We start from the raw sequence: 14,144 nt of genomic DNA on the forward strand, positions 1-14,144 counted from the left end.
ATTACTTTTCGCTAAACGTCAAAACACGAAATTAATATCGAATTTGTATGAAAAAACACATTGTGACGTCATTTATTTATAGAAAAACGTGATAAAATATCGGACTTATTGTTACGTGATTCTTCGTTTAAATTAATCGATGAAAACTTTTTTTTTGTGGTCACCTATCCTATGACCGGCCTTTGCGAAAGTTGCTTAACTTCAACAATCGCAGACCGAGCGCGTTTACCGCCGCGCCACCGAGCTCCTCCATCCCACATGTATTTATAAATATATCGTAAACAGTCACATTGCGACGACGTGCCGAAACACTTTTATGTGCCATGGGCACATGGGCAGCTAATTATGTGCCATGACACAGATTACTATGTCAATGGTGCTGATTTCCAACATACACCATCTTATTTTATTTTCCATTACACCTGTCATTTTCTAATCTGACAATTTTTACACTTCAATTTTAGACAGAAACCTTAACGACCCTCTTCAAATTTAACATGATCCATTAACCCGACAGAATTAAGTTGACAGATGATTTGGCCGGTTTATTTATTCAATATTAAAATTGACAGGTTCGGTTTTATAGAAGCAACGGCCTGTTCGGCCTTCCAACCCACGCGTGTTCGAGTTAGTCACGCTTGCCACTGAAGACATTTAATATTCCAAAGAATAATTACGAAAATCTGGAGGAAATGCGTAGGTGGCACAAATATTATATGCATGCATAAACTACATAAGCAGCCTATATACGTCCCACTGCTGGGCACATGCCTCCCTCAATCAACCGGAGGAGGTATGGAGCATACTCCACCACGCTGCTCCACAGTCTGGTGGAGATATTTTCTCTTTCCTGGTAGGTTCGAATCCAGCACAGGGTTCGGTCTTGAATATTTTTTCTTAGTAAATGTTTACATCATAAAATAAATCATAATTGTTCACAGTTTTGGTATAAATAAAAAGTTTTTTTTTTATTTTTTGCATACATTTTACTCGATATGCAAGGTAAATAATAGAAAATCTATTGTACCTAGCTCTGCTCAACCCATTACAGATAATTACTGCAAGTTTATGTATGTACACGAAAATAAGTAAGTAAATACTTTATTCAAGCACTTTCAAGTAGTTACGTCAGAGCTACGCCGTAGCTTCGTAGCAAATGTCTACAGTCGTAGCGAAACCTTACTCAAGACCACACTTGCAAAATTAGTATGCATCACAAGCTGCACAAATGGGTTAGAAAGAGATAAAAAATGTCCATGCATTATTTATACTGTGCCATTAGAGCGAGAGGAAATCCGATACTCGGTTTCCCTGTGGGAAGATAAATAGGTGAATGCACTCTTGAATAATTGAGGCAGTGTGGAACAAATAACATTGTGTTTGATCTTAAATGTTCGTGCTAAACAAGATAAACCGTATGGTGTAAAAAAATCGACTGTAGAAAAACTCGACCACGCCGGAGGGGTCGCGAGCTGATTGGTCGCCTCAATCGCTAGAGTAATCGGGTTTTCAGGATCGTATATTACGTTCTTTGGGCGCCGATACTATTCAGTACTGTGCCTAAGCGGGATGTTTTCGGAAGCCGCAACTATCCGGGGATTTGGGTGGTGGTTACCAGCGCACAGGCGTCGCTCGTATTAAATTTGGGGTAACAGGGTACCCCTTTAACGTACCAATTTTTAGCTTCTTACCTTGAAAACTGCAAAAAGTTCCATATGAAATTTCATCCCCTCTTTGAAGGGGTTGCGGGCAACATTCCAAAACAATGGTGCACGCTTTTTTATTACTCACAAATGTTCCGCAATATACCAATTTTTAGCTTTCTACCTTGAAAATTGCGGAATGCTCCATACATAGCCCCATTTTAGGGAAGTGGGGGGTTGAAAATTTAGCCTATGTCACTCTCCATCTCTTCCTATCTCCACTTAAAAAGTTACCTCAATTCAAACACAAGACAAACTAGGCACACACACAGACAGACACATATATTAAGTTTTAACGGGTTTAAATAAATTCAGGTCTGGATCACAGGTAATTGATATCACGTGCTTACCAACATTTGTGCATATTACAACGGAATTAAACACAGCTGGATACGGGCGTGGTGCTATGTTATGTAAATATTTTTAAGTATAGAACCATAAAATGCAACCATATTGTAGAAAAAATATTATTACGTAGAAAAAAATATGTTGAGAAAGAATCGGAGAGCAAAAATATGATTGGCAACCTGATACGACACGATTTAATTATAAAAACAAATCATAGAAAGAAAATATTAAGGAAAGAGAGAAAGGGGTAGACCTAGGAGAACATTTATGAAACAAATAAAAGAGAAGGTGCGAAGAAGAAGAGAGGAATGGCGATTACTCCACCGAAAAGAGCGTAGGGGGGTTAAAATGGCCACATCGAAGCAATTTATCTAAAAAAACAATATTGCTATTTAATATTTTGTTTGTATTGCGCACTTACTTTTATATGCACAAGATCAAATTACAATATTGCTTTTTTAGATGAAATGCTCCATTAAATGAATTGCTGGGTCGATGTGGCCTCCACTTGTTGAGAGTGCATACATATTATTATGAAATGATTATTGAGAAATCAAAAACATTACGTGCTGCTTTTTAATATTAAAAAAAGGAACTGACAGACATTTTAAATAACAATGGAACATACTGAAATTGGCAAGTAGGGTGTGTATTCCCTACTTAACATACACACCCTTCACTCTAATACTTAGATCAAAGTTTAATTTCAAGTTTCCTTTGGCAAACTATGCGCCAACATTACATGTACCCTTATTTTACGGTTTCAATATAAGACACATTTTTAATATAAGTACCCATCCTACTTTATGTGCCTCATTGTATTGTTTTCTGGTAATAAAAACATTTTTTTTCTTAAAAAAATACCTTAAGACGACCAAGGAGGCTGTCGTTAACTCTCCCCTTTTAACTTCTCAGCTCTTAATTAATGAGAGAGTATTAAAATCGAATATTATACTTTTATAAGTTTTCTTTTAAATACTTTAAAAAATAATGTTCTTAGCTCTAAAATCATTTAATGCGGCTGGCACGAGCTGGGTACGCCGTAATGGCACCTCAAAGCTCTTTGAAGCCTTGATGTAGGCAACTTGTGTGTAAATAAAATTCTAGACGTTGGTTTTTTATCCGCATTGAAAATGTATGAAGACTTTAAGTTTGAAATCATGTTCATATCATAGATAATTAATATCATGTAAGTAGTTTACAAGATTTACACAGTTAATGGCAATAGAATCGCGCGCGCGACACGGGACTTGGGCGAGTGAGTGTATAAATCATCTTTTCGATCAAAACTATCGATATTTCCTACAATAGTCAGAAGCAATACTGTCCAAAGATCGATAGATATCGATGGTTATTACCTATCGTTAGATTATTTGGCCACAATCGATAATCGACTGATAGTTCGATAGGCAATAGTACCACAACTACTCATGATACGAATAGCTACGAAAACTTTGAGGAATGCTTTAGATCGCGATTCTCAGTTGATATCAAGTGGAATTTTCCGTGGTAAAAGTATGGAATTGAAAATAATTAAAGAAAACACTAAAATTCTCATGAATTTTCCGATAGGAAATTCCATTCGATATCAACTCAGAATCATGGTCTGAATCATTCCCCCAGTATTCGTTACGAATTATAATTAAAGAAAACACTAAAATTCTCATGAATTTTCCGATAGGAAATCCCCTTGATATCAACTCAGATTCCTGGTCTAATTCATTCCCCTCAGTATTCTTTACGAATTATTTTTAATTCCATACTTTTACGACGAAAAATTCCACGTTATATCAACCGAGAATCGTGATCTAAAGCATTCCTCAGAGTTTTCGTTACGATGCCACTAACACCCTGTAGTAATATGACTTATTCTCGTCTAGCTAAGCGTATCATTCGTAGCTGTGGTACTATTACTATCAACTCAGAATCGTGGTCTAAAGCATCCCTCAAGGTTTTCATTACGATTTCACTAATATATGTATATGTATATTTGTATTATTACTTCCTACTATCACCCAGGGCAACGATAGAACTCGATTGTTCCATATTCATTTTCGTTGCTAGGGCGCGATGCCGACCGAGGAAACAAGTCTTGTCACGTCGAATATGATTGATTCGGGTGTAACTTATACACCTTACTCGCGTAAGGGCTGACTTTTGACATCGAACACGTGAAGTCTTATTTTAACCCTTAAAGCCTTATTACACTAAGCACTCCATCGACCTCGATTCGTCAAGGTGGAAGGCGGGATTCGTGCTCAACGGCGGGCCACAAGTTCGCGAGTCTATTTTTTTTTTATTTTCATCATCATCATCATCAGCCGTATGACGCCCACTGCTGGGCATAGGCCTCCCCCAAGGATCTCCACGACGATCGGTCCTGCGCTGCCCGCATCCAGCGGCTTCCCGCGACCTTCACCAGATCGTCGGTCCACCTTGTAGCGGGCCTACCCACTGAGCGTCGTCCGACACGTGGTCGCCACTCCAGAACCTTTCCGCCCCATCGGCCATCGGTTCTCCTCGCTATGTGTCCTGCCCACTGCCACTTCAGCTTTGCAATTCTCCGAGCTATGTCGGTGACTTTAGTTCTCCTGCGGATCTCCTCATTTCTGATTCGATCCAGCAGGGAAATACCGAGCATAGCTCTCTCCATTGCCCGCTGAGCGACACCGAGCCTCCTCACGAGACCCATAGTAAGCGGCCACGTCTCACTGCCGTAGGTCATCACTGGCAACACGCACTGGTCAAAGACTTTCGTCTTGAGACACTGAGGTATTCTGGACGAGAAGATATTCCGCAGCTTCCCGAACGCTGCCCATCCGAGTTGGATCCGACGAGAGATCTCTTTCTCGAAGTTGGACTTACCTAACTGGATTATTTGTCCTAGGTAAATGTACTGGTCTACAACTTCGAGTGTAACGTTCCCAACCTGAACTGGAGTGGGTGCGACATGGTCGTTGGACATAATTTTTGTCTTTGCCATGTTCATGCTAAGACCCACTCGTTGGGATGCGTTACTGAGATGCTCAAGCATGGTGTTCAGGTCTTCCAGGGTCTCAGCCATTAGGACTATATCATCGGCAAATCGAAGGTGCGTCAGGTACTCGCCGTTGATGTTGATGCCAAATCCTTTCCAGTCCAGAAGCTTAAAAATATCCTCCAATGCAGCAGTGAACAGTTTCGGAGAGATGACATCTCCCTGTCTCACTCCTCGCTGCAGTTGGATCGGATTAGAGCTCTGGTTCTGTACTCGAACTGACATAGTGGCATTTTGGTAGAGGTCCCTTAGCACTTCGATGTACCTATGGTCCACTTGGCACCTCTGAAGAGACTGCAACACAGCCCAGGTCTCGATCGAATCAAAGGCTTTCTCATAGTCCACAAACGCCAAGCAAAGTGGCAAATTATACTCTTCGGTCTTCTGTATAACCTGCCGCAGCGTATGGATGTGGTCTATGGTGCTAAAGCCTTTTCGGAAACCGGCTTGTTCGGGAGGCTGGAAGTCGTCAAACCTGCAAGCGAGACGATTCGTAATGACCCTCGAAAACAACTTGTAGACATGGCTCAGAAGCGAGATAGGTCTGTAGTTCTTCAGTAGGGCTTTATCCCCTTTCTTGAAGAACAAGATCACCTCGCTTCCGCTCCATGCCCTCGGCGTTTTGCCCTGAAATATGACGGAATTGAAGAGCCTCTGGAGGACTTTAAGTATTGGCGTTCCGCCCGCTCTCAGAAGTTCTGCTGTGATTCCGTCATCTCCTGCCGCTTTGTTGTTTTTGAGTTGTTTGAGGGCCATCCTAATCTCGTACAGGCTGACGTCCGGGATATCTTCAGTGTAGTGTCGGGTAAGCTTGGCTCGAGGGTCTCGAGCCATGCTTTCGCCTGATGTTTTCGTGGAATATAGCTGTCTATAGAAACTCTCAATCTCTCTCAGGATTTCGGGAGTCGACGAAATGATTCTGCCGTCCTCAGTTTTCAGTCTCGCTAGTTGACTTTGCCCAATAGACAGATCTTTTGCGAACACCTTGGAGCCCTTGTTCCGCTCAATAGCCTCTTTAATACGTTTAGTATTAAATTGGCGAAGGTCGCTCGTCAAAGACTTCGAGATCTGTCTATTAAGTTGTCTATAACGTACGACATCCGCTGATGCTTTTTTATTTTATTTTTATTTATTTAAGGAAAACATACCATTATTTATTATACATTATTTATTTAAGCTGTATAGCTTTTATAACACATTATAAATATAACACATATATGTAGTACAATAGCCAATCAAGTTTTCACCAAAGAATAATACCTGCTATTGGGTATTCAAAGAAAAGCAACTCATATAATTAGAGGAAAAAGAACCGAAAATTTATGACAAGCGTATAGTGCTCTCACGTAAAAATTTTACAATTTCGTCTTAAATTACTTATAATTTTTTTTATACTAATGTTTTTTACCTATTAAGTTTTTTTTTCTTCTTTTGATAGAGGAACCACTGAAAGTTAAGGTGGAAAATGTCTACATCATTAAATTTAGAATTAAAAACATGGCAAGAACGTCTAATAAAGCGGTTACTAGTGAAATTAGAACGGAAACGTGGCAAGACGAATGTTGGTCTAATTGACAAACGGAGGTTGGCTCTTGGACAGCTAAATGAGATTTTTCTTAAAAGGTATGTAGATTCTACTCGATTATGTAAAATTTTATACAAAAATATCACATCTCTCTATTAATAAACAGCAACTATTATTATGTTAGTCATTTCCATACCTCGGCCCTATGGAGTCCCGGACTTTTAGAAGGCGTGCATGCCAACATGTAGAGGCCCCTTAAGATAATTTAATCTAAATGTGGTGTGACACCAACCGGCAATTATCTCGGGCAAAGGCCTCCCCCATATCTTTCCAAGTATCCCGGTTCTGTGCGAGCTCTATCCAGTCTTTTCGATAGTCTTTTCTAGTCTTTTAGAGATCATCGCGCCATTGTTTCCGGGGTCTACCACGTCTACGGTGTCCGTCCTGTGGTACCAAGTAACAACTGACCCTTTTAAATTCTTCTATTGTGCGGGACTTCTTCTTCTTCTATCGTGTGGGTTGCGAAGTGAATTACCAACCTCATCAAACATGGTGTCAGGGTTATTATTGCGCCGCCAAAGCTCCTGACATGGCTCATGTAACAATTACTCACCTATATCAGCAAGTAGTAACCGGGACCAACGGCTTAACCTGCCTTCCAAGCTCACTTTTGATCAATCAGGTGATCAGCCTGTAATGTCCTAATCAAATTAGTAATGACAGTGATTTTTGTGATATGTCCAACAGGATTCGAACCCGGGACCTCCGGATCGTGAGCCCACTGGACCACAGAGGCCGTTATCGTGTGGGTTATGAGGTGCATTACCAACCTCTTTGATCAGGTTGGTAATGCAGCCGCTAAAGGCTCAGGAGTTTTCATACACTTACATTTCTTTTTCTTTTTTTTATTGCGATGCGATATCCAATCGCGAGGAAACAACTTAAAAGGTTTATGTCGACAACGCAACCCTAAAAAGAACGAATACTGCGAATCATATTAAATACAATAATTAATAACATTACTTACACCATTTCCGCTAGCACAGCCTCCTAATAGTTTCCTCTGGGCTCGGTATACCACAGTTAACGACCAATAACCAGGGACGCATTTAAGCATAGGCCACATTAAGGCCTCCGCCACAAAGGGATTCAGCTTCAGCACACCACATCAATTGGACTCACTCTCACTATTTACCCGACTGCGGTGAAGCAAATAGGAGGGTTATGTGTTTGACCGCTATGTATGTATGTGTGTACGCACGTCTCTTCCAACCTAACTTCTAAATTATTTGGCAAAATTTAATCGATGACATTTTTCCAATTAGTGATTTTTAGGACGTAGCCATGGTCGAATGCCAATCTGTCCTAAGAGTTTGCTTACCACGGCATGCGACTGTCTTTTAAACATCACTATTCGGAAGAATTTCAAAGGAATATGTACTTATGTAGAAATAGACTAAATGACACGTAATGTAAAGGTGTTGGGTAAGTCCCATTTGTTTTAAGTTTACGCGGTTATTATCATAATTAAAACACATAATAACGGGTTCTTCACGGGATGACATCATCCCGTGATCATGGCACTTGCAACAGTGTCGAAATATCGGGAGTCTCATATCCCCATTTAAACGCGGTAAAAACCCGTTATTATGTGTTTTAATTCCCATTTGTTCCATAGAACATGACGTCATGGGACAAAATTAAACTTTTTAGTTTTATTTGTTCAATCTTCTTCCTTGCGCTATCCCACTTTAGGTGGGGTCGGCTCTCCTAATTTTGCGGCGCCATGAAATTCTGTCTAGGGTTGTCGGGTCGGGTAAATTTTCATTTTTCAATAATCGGGACATGCTGGTCCACCAAGTATAAGGAGGGCGTCCTCTGCCTCTTTTGTTCTCGGGCAGGCAAATTCAAAAAAAAAAAAAATTCAAAAATATTTATTTTTCAAAATTGGCTTACAAAGTTAGCGCTTTTTGAACGTCAAAATTAAATTACATATTATGTAACTAGCTGTAAAACTACTACCACATCGGAATCTGTAACGCTGAGGGAAAGACGTGGCCAGAAAACCTCCCAGCACAGGGCCCTAGTCCTACTGTTTCATGTTTTCCTTTCTTTTCTTTTAATCCAGTTTGTATTACATAATTTATAGACTTAAATACAATGGTATTCCAATTACAGTCGGTGGAAGGAAAGTGAAACATAAAGAGTTTATGTGACTTTATCACAGAAACAGTGTTCTATGAGCTCCCTGACAGAAGCAGGCCTGTCCACATACGCAGCACCCGATCACGAGTTGACGCGAAAGCCAGCCATCGCTCCCTTCGCACATTTTTGAGGGAAAGGTGCGACCCGACTTCCGGACGCCACCGCGTACACGAACATTTCGAGGCGAGCATGCACCACTTATATAAAGAAGCTCAAAAATCCTCCGCCTGGATATAAAAAAAAAAGTACTCTACTGTTCAAATATCATCAAGTGTTTCACAATCCTTTTTAATCCACTTACAAAGTTATTTCAAATTCAGTATTTTAGGGCCAAGTTTTTATTGCAAACATTCTTGTCTTTCTTGTGTTGAGCTGAAGTAATCCATTTAATATTATTATCTTTAAGATAGTCTCCTACTTTATAATAAGCTTTACTGATTAAAGTAGTTTTTATAACATTCTTAAACATGTTTCCCGAAAGGCCTAGTACATCTTCTGGTATCTTATTATAGTATCGCACACACAGCGCTACAAATGATGTGCTAATTTTGGATAGTCTGGAACTAGGAACTACTAATTTGTTCTTATTCCTAAGAGCTGTGTGGACTACATGCTGCTGATCTCTCCGCATTACGTGGCCATACCACCTCAAACGACTTTCTTTCAGCTTATCGGATATAGGGGCTACTTTGAAGCTTCCGCGAACGTACTCGTTTCTAATTTTGTCCTGCCTAGTCACCCCTCCCGACCATCGAAGCATTTTCATCTCAGTCTGTTTTATTTGTTCAATAGGACATCTACTACATTTTTATTTCAATATGTTCCATGGAACAAGTTTAGAGACTCTTTCAAAGATAAGACTCTTTAATGATTATCAAACTGGTCACTCGAAAGGAAGGTACTCGAAAGTAATGGAAGAGAGAGAGGCGACGTCAAATATTGACACCTTTCTGTAGATACATAGGAATTGGCACGAAGATTGATATTCAGCCAGAGAGATTAGGAACATGGAACAATTTTGGAAAAGACAATTCCCATTTTTTTTATTTTGGAATACCATTGTATTTAAGTCTATAAATAATGTAATACAAACTGGATTTAAAAAAAAAAGAAAGGAAAACATGAAACAGTAGGACTAGGGCCCTGTGCTGGGAGGTTTTCTGGCCACGTCTTTCCCTCAGCGTTACAGATTCCGATGTGGTAGTAGTTTTACAGCTAGTTACATAATATTTTTTTTTGTAATTTAATTTTTTGACGTTCAAAATAAATATTTTTGAATTTGTTTCTTGAATTTTGAATTTTGAATTTTTGTTCTTTGACGTCACTAATAAAAAAGTCGGGGGAAATGCTTGCATATAGTTCCATAGAATATAATGGGAAAAATGTCTCATTTTGTCCTATGACGTCATGTTGTGGAACAAATGGGACCTACCCAAGGTGTTTGAAAGAGAGAGCAAGGAGTGAGCGGGAGAGGAAAAGGGAAAATGTACTAAATGAGTAAAACGTTTTTAATAAACAGGGATTGAAGAATATTATTATCGTTTACATCACACGTCATCCCACACTTATACCTATTTTATTGTTTCATACTCTTTAGAGCGTGATTTTTGCGTAGTCGGGTTTTAGTTTTTAAACTTATATTTTTATGTAACATAGAATCATCATCATCATCAACAGCCTATATACGTCCCACTGCTGGGCACAGGCCTCCCCTCAATCAACCGGAGGGGGTATGGAGCATACTCCACCACGCTGCTCCAACATAGAATCAAGTAAAACAAAATGCCAAAAACATGTAAATACACTTTACGGGGCGCGCAAATGTTCTAGTTTTAGAGTTCACGAAAAGCCAATATCATTGATGCCATTGATGTATGATACTTACATACATAAAGTCACGCCTATTTCCCACCGGGGTAAGCAGACTATAGAATTCCATTTGCTTCGATCCTGACACACTTCTCTTGCTTCCTCCACATTCATCAATCGCTTCATACACGCACGCCGGTTCAGAGTAGATAGTACTAAACCTTTTCTAAGGAAATCTCAAATTTGGTCAATGTAAGTCCTTCTGGGTCTTTCTCTGCCAGCCCTACCGTCAACGTTCGCTTTATAGGTATACCGCTTTCGCAAGAAAGCAGTATATCTATTACACATACATACATACATAAACTCACGCCCGTAATCCCTAATGGGGTGGGCAGAGCCACAAGTAATCAAAGACAACTTGCAGCCACTGTTGATACGAAGTCCAAAGATGGATATGATGAACCTTATGGTGATAAGGGATCAGCCTATCGCCCATAACATTAGTCCATCATGTTAGATGACACAATCCCTCTGTCGGTTTTTACGACATGCCCGGGAAGAGAAGCAGCTGAACGTGTTCTATGTTTTTTATATGCTCCCAGAACAGCATAGAAGCATAGTAGGTATATCTATTAATTGTATAATATTTGACTATATTCGTCAACTATCGATAACACAATCCGTACAGGGTGTTAGTGATACCATATCGTATACTGAGACGGATGATTCAGCTCATCAAGTTGTTCCGTCGCAAAAGTATGGAACTGAAATTAATTTTATAAAACAGAAAACACTATAACTTAAATTAATTTTCCGACTGGAAATTCCGCTTGATATTAACTCAGAATCATCCGCCTTAGTATTCTGTACGGTAGAACTAACATCCTGTATATGAGTGGAAGAAGTAAGGTGTGTCAGGATCGTAGTAATTGGAATTCTGTAATTTCTACCCCAATAGGAAATAGGCGTGATCTTATACGTATCAACACATCGCCCAATCACCTTGGCCCATGCAAGCCTAGAACTTTAGCCCAATGTGAACAACGCCCTTAAAATAAAGCCTCCAACACAGGTGTAGCCTAGAGGTCCACATACCCTAACATAACATACCAAATGCCTCGCTGTTAATAAGGGACCTAAACCACAAGGTTTGCCGTAACGATCAATACAACAATAACCACAGGATATTCCATACAAAAATCTGAGTCATACAAAAAAAAATGCAGTTTAATGGCAATAGGTTCGTCCACTATTACAGGGGACATAAACATATTTGGCGAGGAGGGGGGTGTAGTTACGAAACACTTCTTTTCATTTTCTGGCACATTTTACGCACCTACTTTTTTATTGATAACAAAAATATGAACATAATACCTTAAACGCTAAGAGGCATTGTTAAACCCGACATCGGTTTGTCTTAACGCAAAATATAATCTGATCGATAAACGGGCCAAAATAGCTCGGTCCAGAAATAGAAAAAAAAAATATCCCCTTACACATCATCATCATCATCAGCCCATTAACGTCCCCACTGCTGGGGCACGGGCCTTCCCTATGGATGGATAGGGAGATCGGGCCTTAAACCACCACGCGGGCCCAGTGCGGATTGGTGGTTATTAACGACTGCTAATGCAGCCGGGACCAACGGCTTAACGTGCCTTCCGAAGCACGGATTAGCTCGAGATGAAAACTTTTTTTTTTTGTGGTCACCCATCCTATGACTGGCCTCTGCGAAAGTTGCTTCATATCCCCTTACACATACATACACACATTACTTACTACATACCTAATACTTCTATTGTTACATGTCCTTTTTATAAGTTACAATTTTGTTGTATTTTCATCTTGATCTCAATATCTTTTAAGATCGTTCTAAATGTTTTAGATTCTAAGATTTGTTATGTCCTATCTTTCTTAATATAATTTTTAACTGTATTATTCAGTTAAGTTTCCACCGGACTTGATGTATAATTTTATTAATATTAAGCGAAAATTGTATCTCATTGAGCCACTGCGATACAGGGTGATCCCTAGTGCAGGGCTCGCTGTTAAAATGTTTAAATCGTACCTTGTTTGAGTAATAAAGAATTTTTATTATTATTAACTCACGTAACTTTATCTTAAATTAACTTCTAACTTAAATTTTGAATAAAATTTCTGACCGCAACCTCATCAGTGTGGACGTCGTCTCGCTTTTTTTTCTATTTCTGGACCGAGCTATTTTAGCCCGTTTATCGATCAGTCAGCCAATCAGTTTCTTCTACTAAAGCAAGATTAGTCAAAATGTGCGGCATTCGGGGTGGAAATGCAGTCGATTGCATTATTAACGGTATTTTTGACTATAATATAAAGTTAAACGCCCAAGGATTGGATTTGAAAAGACCGTCACAACTGCTTATCTACCTGAGAAGGATGTCTAAGAAGACAGGCAACAGTTTTTTAACAAGGAGGACTAATCAAGGACCTAGGACACACATCACATAACATAACCCTCCTCTCAATCAACCGGAGAGGATATGGAGCATACTCCACCACGCTGCTCCACTGCGGGTTGGTGGAGGTGTTTTTACGGCTAATAGCCGGGACCAACGGCTTAACGTACCCTCCGAAGCACGAAGGAATCAACTTACTTTTTCGGACAATCAGGTGATTCAAGCCTGAAAAGTCCTTACCAAACAAAGGACAGTCTCACAAAGTGATTTCGACAATGTCCCCATCGGAAATCGAACCCGGACCTCCAGATCGTGAGCGTAACGCTCTTACCACTAGACCACGGAGGCTGTTTACCACCTAGGATACAAGGCGACAATAATAAGGATGACATTCGTAGTCGTACTAATTCCTCATCTAAACCACCGTTTGATGTAGCGCGTATGAATAAATTACACAAGAATAAAAAATACTTTACTACCGGAATTTACCTACTACCAACGGATCTTCTCACACTGCTGGGTGTTACGGGCGTCTATGGGTGTAAAGAAAAAACAAAAACAAAGATAAAAGACGCATAATATGTCCGTTATTCTAGAAATTAGAAGTTTAAACGAAGAAAAAAATTAATAACACCATCTATCGTGTTTTTTGGGAACACCGATTGGAAAGACCCTCATTCTTGTTCGGATCATAAATTAATATTACGTGCTCGGCGGGGAAGGAAAACATCGTGAGGAAACCCACATTCCCATAAGCCGTTAAGAAGTAAACGAGCGCGCACCAACCGCTTGTCTCGCTCGCACTTACGCGATAAGGTGACACATGGTAAAAACGAGATTTATATATCGTCACTGGAAAGGCAAAATTACGTAAGCGCCAAAATAACATAAAATACCAGTCCATGTTATGATCATCATCATCATCAGCCCATTAACGTCCCCACTGCTGGGGCACGGGCCTTCCCTATGGATGGATAGGGAGATCGGGCCTTAAAACATCACGCGGGCCCAGTGCGGATTGATGGTTATTAACGACTGCTAGCTAATTCAGCCGGGACCAACGGCTTAACGTGCCTTCCGAAGCA

General features: G+C 40.0%; 1 protein-coding gene across 1 annotated transcript in view; it reads left to right on the forward strand.

The window, feature by feature from the left end:
* The window catches only part of LOC126368627 (allatostatin-A receptor), a 222,280-nt gene that overhangs the window by 35,017 nt on the left and 173,119 nt on the right, over positions 1-14,144 (forward strand). The window lies entirely within an intron of this gene.

Source organism: Pectinophora gossypiella, chromosome 8 (genome assembly GCF_024362695.1).
Source record: "Pectinophora gossypiella chromosome 8, ilPecGoss1.1, whole genome shotgun sequence".
Classification (NCBI taxonomy): domain Eukaryota; kingdom Metazoa; phylum Arthropoda; class Insecta; order Lepidoptera; family Gelechiidae; genus Pectinophora; species Pectinophora gossypiella.